The 8,726-nt window shown below is 36.1% G+C and overlaps 1 long non-coding RNA gene across 1 annotated transcript; it reads left to right on the top strand.

The window, feature by feature from the left end:
- The first annotated feature begins 5,672 nt into the window (after window positions 1–5,672).
- On the top strand, window positions 5,673–8,465 carry LOC130683157 (uncharacterized). The gene is made up of 4 exons (XR_008996769.1): window positions 5,673–5,789; window positions 5,971–6,138; window positions 7,457–7,659; window positions 8,200–8,465. It is a non-coding gene; the product is annotated as an uncharacterized LOC130683157 (long non-coding RNA).
- Window positions 8,466–8,726: the final 261 nt, after the last annotated feature.

The following is an 8,726-nucleotide window of genomic DNA, read 5'->3' as shown; positions in this document are numbered from 1 at the left end:
TGGCATGTTTTGTTCAGGGAGTTTAAGCAGTGTGGTGTTTGGGAGTGAAAAGTTGGGGGTGGTAGGGGGTATGAGCGTGGGAGGTTATGGTGAAGGGGAAGAAGCCCTATGGTTGCTGTCTTACTGGATGTTATTGTAGTAGCTAAAGGAATAAGAAGGTGAAACGGGACTGCCTGGGTTTGAATCCTCACTCATTAACCTATGACATTACTGAAGTCCTTAATTCTTAGTTTCCTTATCTATTAAATGAGGATATTATTGTCTACCTCAAAGGGTTTTTGTGAGGATCAAGTGAAAGCATTCCACTTAAGAAAGCATTTAGAATAACTGCCTAGAATATAGTAAACACTGATAAATGGTAGCTGCTGTTGTGAAAATTGTAGTCACTGTTGGTTTTACGCAGCAGAAAAACTTGCTCATCCTGGCATCTGGAATGGTCTCCCTGAAGGCAGTGTGGAGGCTGGTGGATGAGGGATAAGGAAGACATGGAGGGAGGGGAATGGCATCAGAACTGCACCAGAGTATGGATACCTTGAGGTGGCAGGGCTGTCTTAGAGGCTGTCTGCTACAGGTGCCATTTTTATTCCTGTTGTATGAAAGAATAAACAAAAACCATAAAGGAACTAACCTAAGATCATATGCAGTTAGTGGGGGCCAGAGTCAAACCCAGGCAGTCTGACTCCACAGACTGGGCTCTTTTTTTACCATTATATTTTAAGGACTGAGAAATGGCTGTAGGGTTTGGCGGTTTGGGGAGTTCTTTGGATGCCTTCCGATGGAGTGGTGTGGGTGGAAGTCGTATGCTTCTGGTTTCAGTGAATGTGTAGGCACAAAAACAGGAGATTACTCCTTCAGAAGGTAATCTTGAAGAGAGTAGTATAACCTCATGTTGTGTTACATACTGAATTACTCCTCTCCATAATCCAGAAATTTTTCTCTTCCAGTTCACTAAATTTAACCAGTGATGCCATTCAGTTGCCAATATAAACAAAACAAATATAAGCCAGTTTTAATCTGCTTCTGAAGAAAAGTGATAGTCTTTTTCCCAGTGCCTGACTGTAACTTGCAGTTCCTACCTTTAAAACAGTTTTTGATCTAATGTAGTTAAATAATTTTGAAAATACTAATTTTAAACATTTGCCCTTTCCTTCTTCCCTGATAATTTTACTCTAAAACTCCTGTGGAAAGAGATCTGCTCATTTTTGTTGTTGTCTTTCATCGCTTTCATTAATCTGTAGGGTTTTTTTGCCTCCAGTTGTTAAAAAAATGCTAGATTTTGAAATCTGTTCCTTTATTTTATAGAGAAAGAAGCTGTATTTTATACATTAGGTTTTGACTTGGCAACTAGTTAATGGCAGAGTCCTTTTGACTGATTTCTAGATCTGTGCACTTTCCTCAGAATGATGTAACTATTAGGGCCACAATTTCTTATGTGGGGCAAATTTAACTCAGTATGAGGTGGTAGAACTACGTTTAAGGGACAGCTGGCAGGAAAAAAGTCTGAGTAACTTATTTCCCCTAACTTGGAAGTAGCTACTATTTGCTATTACTAAGTTTAACCTTAAGACTAGTTTTTATTGTTACAAGGATGAAGTGGGGGAAGAACTTTTGGAGTTAGGAAGATATTTGATTATGTTTTTATTTTATTTTTTTCTTAATATAGAGGGATACATGAGAACTTTGTGAAATGTACACATAACTTTTATTCTAACCACTGGTCTCTTTCGTCCTTAAAGCAAATTATTTTTTCATGGCAGAACAGCTATAATACTCTTCACTAGTCTCATTTATTATTTTTTTTGAGCAATAAGTTTACTGAATTGCCCAGTTAGCCATCTTAGCCATCAAAACCTGTTTTTTTTTAAATTATTTATTTATCACAACTGTGCTATGTCTTATGTGAGGGTATTTGTATTTGCAGTGTGTTTGTAAAATTGACCACTTGTCTGTTTCTTTTAGTAACTGTATCCAAGTGTGAGAGAAACTCACAGAACCCAGAGAAATCATCATGAAATTATATGTATTTCTGGTTAACACTGGAACTACCCTGACATTTGACGCTGAACTCACAGTGCAGATGTGAGCTGCATTTCATTTATTCTCATCAGTATTGCATTTTGTGTATACAAAAAGTTAAGTATGATTTTGAGAAAACCATTCTTTTGTTAAGTAAGAGTAGCAGTATGGCACGTCTTAAATCTTTTATCTTAGCACTTTACATATGCAATTGTCATCGTTCTCCAAAATGCTAAAATTAAATACATTAAATTGTGCATTGTTCTGTTTTTGGGAATATATTATCTACAATTAAAAAAATCTTACCCACACTGATTTCAAACTGAAGCTATCAGAAGTAAGTTTTCATAGCTGATTACCATTCTTAAATTTCACAGGACATTGCTAAGGGAATTTCTAGCTATGGCAACATGTATCAGTCCTGTGCTTTTTAGTGATTTGCTTTTTCTCCCCTCATATGAATGAAGTCAGTAGTGTTTGTTTCTCATTTAGTGACTTAATGGCTAGTAACTCTCCAGCTTTGCAAGGGTTTCAAATATTTGACTAACAGACTCCTTATATTTGTGAAAAGTAGGGAGAGGTCTCAGTGTGGGGAGGATATGTTTTGTGGCCACACAGGAAGGAAATAGAGTAGCAAATATTTCCAAACCTTAAATTTTTATAGTGGCCATAATAGTCAAGACTTGACAGCAATACAGAATAAAAGCATCTGACACTGATATTACAATTAATTTGTAGAATTAATAATCTTAGTTTTAAAAATGGAATTACGTAAAAATAGAAATACCATCTGGGAATTCAACTCCTAGGAATTTACCCAAAGAATACAAGTTCTAGGATTTAAAAGGACATATGCACCCCTATGTTTATTGCAGCACCATTTACAATAGCAAAGATATGGAAACAACCTAAGAGTCCATCACTAGATGAATGGATAAGGAAGATGTGGTACATACACACAATGGAATACTATTCACCCATAAGAAAGAAAGAAATCCTACCATTTGCAACAACATGGATGGAGCTAGAGGATGTTATGCTCAGTGAAATAAGGCAGGCAAAGACAAATACCAAATGATTTCCCTCATTTATGGAGTATAACAATGAAGCAAAACTGAAGGAAGAAAATAGCAGCAGACTTAGAAGAAAGAACTAGTGGTTACCAAAGGGGAGGAGTGAGGGAGGCAGGTTAGGAGGGAGAGAGAAGGGGATTGAGGGGTATTATGATTAGTACACATGGTGCGGAGGGATCATGGGGAAGACAGTGTATCACAGAGAAGACAAGTAGTGACTCTGTGGCATCTTACTTCACTGATGGACGGTGACTGCAATGGGGTATGTGGGGGACTCGATAATAAGGGTGAATGTAGTAGCCACATTGCCTTTATTGTGAAACCTTCATAAGATTGTATATCAATGATACCTTAATTGTCGGGAACCAGTCTGAACCGCCAGTCTGATGGCACCTCGCAGAGGCCCAGAAAGAAGGAACCACAAAGCAGACTTATGAAAGGAATATCCCCGCTATCTCTCATTATTATGGTTTTTGGAAATGTTGTTATTGGTCACTGTACACCTAAATTAGAAAAACAAATTTAAAATACTTTGGGAGAAATGTTAGAGGCAAGACCCCCCTAATTCTTCCAGGTGGTAAAGATACCTCAAGATAACTGCTGGGCCTAGGAGCCATGGGGCATAAATCTGCAAAGAAGTAAAAAGCTAACCTTTTCAAAGAACATTGCTTCTCTCTCACTTACCAACTTTACATCTCCTTGTATGGCCCTGGAAGATGACTGGTTAACCAGAGACGGGTAAGATTCCTCAAGGGAGGAACAACCTAAGACAGGCACAGTCACAGGGAGGCCATCAGGTGAGCAATAGGGGGTCAACAGAGGTGAGGTTCAGAACCTCACCCACCCCCCGGTTTTTATAGAAATCTTCTCTGCCCATAGCTGTTGTTGCCCTTGTCTCGCTCGGATCAGTACCCAGTTTTATAGGCATGGATCTGATAGCCTACATTTGCTTTCCTACTGCACTAAACTCTACTTTCCATCTTTATTTTACATCAAGATTTAAATATCTTTTATGAAAAAGTAAACTGTGTTAAACAGCTCTCTATTAGAAACTGTAATCTTTATTACTTTTACCTACTATTTCAACATTTTAGTAAAAAATAATAGGAGGGGATGTGGAGAAGATACTGGAAACAAGTATCAAGTTATAATAAATAAGAATTGTTTGAGTACATTCCTTCTCCCCACCCAATTTGGCCTCCTGAGGAATTTCTAAATGACTCCTAGACCTGTTGGGTCCCAGGAAATAATAGAACAATAAAGCAAAGTCAGCATGAATGATTGCATGTAAAAGGGCCTGGCATGATTACAGACTCTCCCAATAAAAAAGATTACTACTACAGATATTACTGTAAATAGTTTAAGGAAACTTTAAGACAGACATGCGCCTGCTTCCTCCCCCCTAGGAAGAGTAGTGGCCTGACTGGGTCCCTTCTGATTCAGTGGTCATTATCCCCTTACCTCATCCCCCCTGTAATGCTTTTGTCTCTACAAAACTGGGCACCTACCCAAGAGTACAGTCTTCTGTTCCCACAATCAACTTAGTCTTGCTACACTGCTTTAATGATACACTGTTTTGATGTTTTTCTTTAAATCTGCACTTAATGCTCTAGATCTAGAAAAATAGACTTAGCTATATATATTTGTTAATCAGATCAATAGTAACCGTGGCTATTTTAGAATCAATAATAAGGGAACGGCAAGTAGGGCCCAGGCCAACTAGGTGTGAGGGAACAAGTCATGCTTGTTCCAAGACCTCCAGGGAAGCCAAGCAAGCATAACTGCAAAAATTAATGATTGCTAAGGCGCCAATAATCTTTAATCTTTAAAGACTGACCTTTATGTGAACATTTTTCCTGAAGGAATCAAATGATCTAATCTTTGTGAAACTGCATACTCAAAACATATATAACCTTGCTAAATTTCAATAAAAGAGGCCAGGCTCAGCTTAAGCTAGTGTCTGTGTCCTCATTCATTCCGTCAGTCGCCGACGCTGTTCCTCCATCAGACTCCTGGACTCGCTGGAGCTGGACTCCAGCACGTAATAAAAAAAAAAAGTTACCAAAATAAAAAATAAATAAAAATGGAATTACGAATATTTTTTTTTAAGTTCTAGATTTTATAAAACAATTTTACCTGTTAAGGGTTGATTTTTTTTTAATGCAGGAAAAGGAAGCAATTTTCATATGGTTTAGACTCAGTGTAATTTGTATAATATTATGTGGGGATTTTAACACCCTTTGTTCTTAGGATTTTTACGGACCTAATGTGAATTTGAACATAATCCTGCCTCTTACATAAAGAGCACAGAGATAAATACATCTATTGCCTATATTTAGTAGACTCACTTTTAGATGTGGTAAATGAGTGATTTATTCACCTCAGTACCAGCCAATTAATTATAGAATCCAATTCCAGAAACACACAGCTTGTATTTTTTGTTAGTATTCTTGGTGAGAAATTTTAGGGTGAAATTCATTGTCTTCAGATATTTTACATAGTGCTACTTTCATAATGAAAAAGTTTGTCACTGGGTAAATGGAAATAACTGATTTTTGCCTTTTTTTAAAAAGTGTGGCAGACCTTAAGCATGCCATTCATAGCAAATACAAGATTGCTATTCAGCATCAGGTGCTGGTGGTCAGTGGAGGAGAATGCATGGCTGCAGACAAGAGTGTGTGCACCTACAGTGCTGGGACGGTAGGTGTCTAAGAGCCCTGTTATTCAGACATGTGCCAGCTTCACACCACATTGGGGATCCGGAGCTCAGCATTCAAAAGGGGGGGCTCATCTGCTTCCTATGTTAAGGGCAGTGCACACAATGTTTTCAACATTTTACTTAAGTTCTGTTTTTTTTTCTTTTGCATTTTTACTTCTGTAGGACACATCCAATTTTTCTTTTTAACAAAGAAATAATCTTATGTGATTGTCACCTGCCATTCTTAAAAAAACCTTTTCAACAGAAAATGACATGGAAATAAAAGTTGAAGAGTCTCTTATGATGCCTGCAGTTTTTCACAGTGTTGCTTCAAGAACACAGCTTGCAGTGGTAAGATACAAATATAATTACTTTTTAAGATATAACACTTATTTACCTCTCATACAATTTAAAATTAAAAATTGGTGTATTTAACATAGTGATGTGTTACTAACATATTTGATAATATTTACATGAATTATTAGCTTAGTAGGCATTGGCAAATATTGTAATGAATTGATTGCTTTTTAAAGTGTTCAAATCTAAATAGCCAGTGTTCCAGATTATGAAGGAAGCATGCAAAAAAAAAACTTGAAAAATAAACTTGTTTTGAAAAAATATTTTCTGAATAGTGTCTTGTTTTTAAATTTTAGGCCCATACATTATTAGTCTTTCTGCATTTGCAAATAACTACAAAATCTTAGAGTGGAAAAGCTGTTTTAAACATGTTCGATTTCTTTCCTAAAAGATGGCATTTAGATAATGACTTCTGAACATTGCTTTAATGAGTAAAGAACATATGTTAAAATAGACATAGATGATGAGAGCTTACATAATTCTAAAAAATGTGACTTTTTTTCTCCATATCCGTATTTCGGTCCTGGAGAAAAACCAAGTGCCTTCCCAATACATACCTCTTGTATTGCTGCTTACCATCTGGTTTTCCTTTCTGACTTGCTACTGTTTTACTGTAATATTGGCTCTAAGCTATCAGTAGTAAGACACATTTTATTTCCAGATATGAAAAAATGCTTTGAAAAGCCAAATAACAGTATTTACCTTTTGTAAAAATAAACAAGTTAATGAAGTAATAGATTTTTATTGAATGTTAATATTTACTTTTTAAAGTAAATCTCTTAAAGCAGTTAGTATTAAAGTAGTATTCACATTCATGAAACAACCCAGTTTTTCACTTAGGTACAACATAAAAAGAGAATAAACTCAGCTTTCTAGAACATAGCTAATAAGCATTAAAGAGTCCAGGAATGTTTTTGGGAAAACAAAGTTATTTTTAAAAGCAAAAAAAATCTATAAAGGAAATTCATATATTAAATTCCTTTAGATTTGTTTTCTGATTAACTAAAAAAGAACAGTCTTGGTGTAGAAATATAGGCATACCTCATTTTATTGCACTTCATTTTATTGTGCTTCATAGATACTGTGTTTTTTACAAATTGAAGATTTGTGGCTACCCTACATTGAGCAAGCCTTTGCTGAGTTGCTCTTTATAGATGCTCTACCAGTATATAGTCACAGCAGCAATGAGTTGGGAGTTTCTCTTCCTCTTCACTAATACATTAGAATACATCCATGCATACTTGTAAGTTCACATATGCAAATGTGCACACCAAGGTTAGGTTCTTTCACTGTTCGTTCTTTTTCAATATAGGAAATGTATGAAGTTGCCAAGAAACTTTGCTCTTTCTGTGAAGGTCTGGTCCATGATGAACATGTTCAACACCAAGGCTGGGCTGCAATCATGGCAAATCTAGAGGACTGTTCAAATTCATACCAAAAACTACTTTGCAAGTTTGAAAGTATTTATTCAAATTATCTGCAATCCATAGAAGACATGGAGTTAAAACTTAGTATGTTTGCCATTAAAATGGATGATAAAATGTTTGCTTAAATTACCTGTGCAATTTATCAATTTCGGTAACTGTAATTTTGTTTCTAATAGGCCATGTATTTATTACAAAGGAAGTTCATTTTATGAGACTTGCGACTTTTATAGTCTCTAAAATTTTAAAGTTTTGGCCAGTCTTATTCACATATTTTAAGGATGTCTCACATTTCTTTTTCTTGTCTTGTTTTCTTAATGAAAAGGCTCAAAATACTTTTGAAATCATTTATAAACCCAAGAATCTTTGCCTCCTTCTTGCCCTGCTACCAACTTTACAATAAACTAAAGCAAAATGTAAAAACATATCTAATGGAAATGGAAGTTTTCAGACATTAGGCAACTGAGGAAAATTTTCTAAATACTGCCATACGATATAGCTAAGATAGTGCCATACAATATAGCTAGATAGATGTGTATCTGATAATAAAATGTTACCTATTTATTTCAAAATGCTAATCTCTAACTAGAGCCATCCTATTATTTTACTGACAGACATTTTGTATTTTAAGGTTAGGAACTGCGGTTTCCATAATGGCCAAGGTCCCATTTTTGGAGTACCTGACCAGACATAGTTACAGGGAATGTTTGGGAAGACTGGATTCTTCACCTGAACATGAAGGCCCAGAGCAGGCTGAGATGAAAACTTCCACTGATCCGGTGCTCTCTCCTGATCTGCCCAGAACAGCAACCAATCCTCATTAACCTTACTTCACAAGTCAATGGAACATGCAGCCCCAGATACCACAGATGCTGAGAGTAGAAAAGAAATGAAAGAATCTTGTCCAAGCACCATCAGTCAGGGTGAAAGCTCCAGTAGATACTAAAGATGGTGATCCACCTGTTTTTAATGTGTCTTTGTTAGACTGGATAAATGTTCAAGACAGACCTAATGATGTGGAATGGTTGGTCAGGAAGTGCTTTGATTCTATGAGCAGGGTAAGTATTGTCAGTTTCTTGATGTTTCTTGTGTCATTTTAACAACTTAAGATTCTATTATTTGTGTTAAATATTTTATATAATGGATGGACAGGTTTTA

This window comes from Manis pentadactyla, chromosome 3, assembly GCF_030020395.1.
Source record: "Manis pentadactyla isolate mManPen7 chromosome 3, mManPen7.hap1, whole genome shotgun sequence".
Classification (NCBI taxonomy): Eukaryota; Metazoa; Chordata; class Mammalia; order Pholidota; family Manidae; genus Manis; species Manis pentadactyla.
This window is presented reverse-complemented; position numbering and strand designations above follow the sequence as displayed.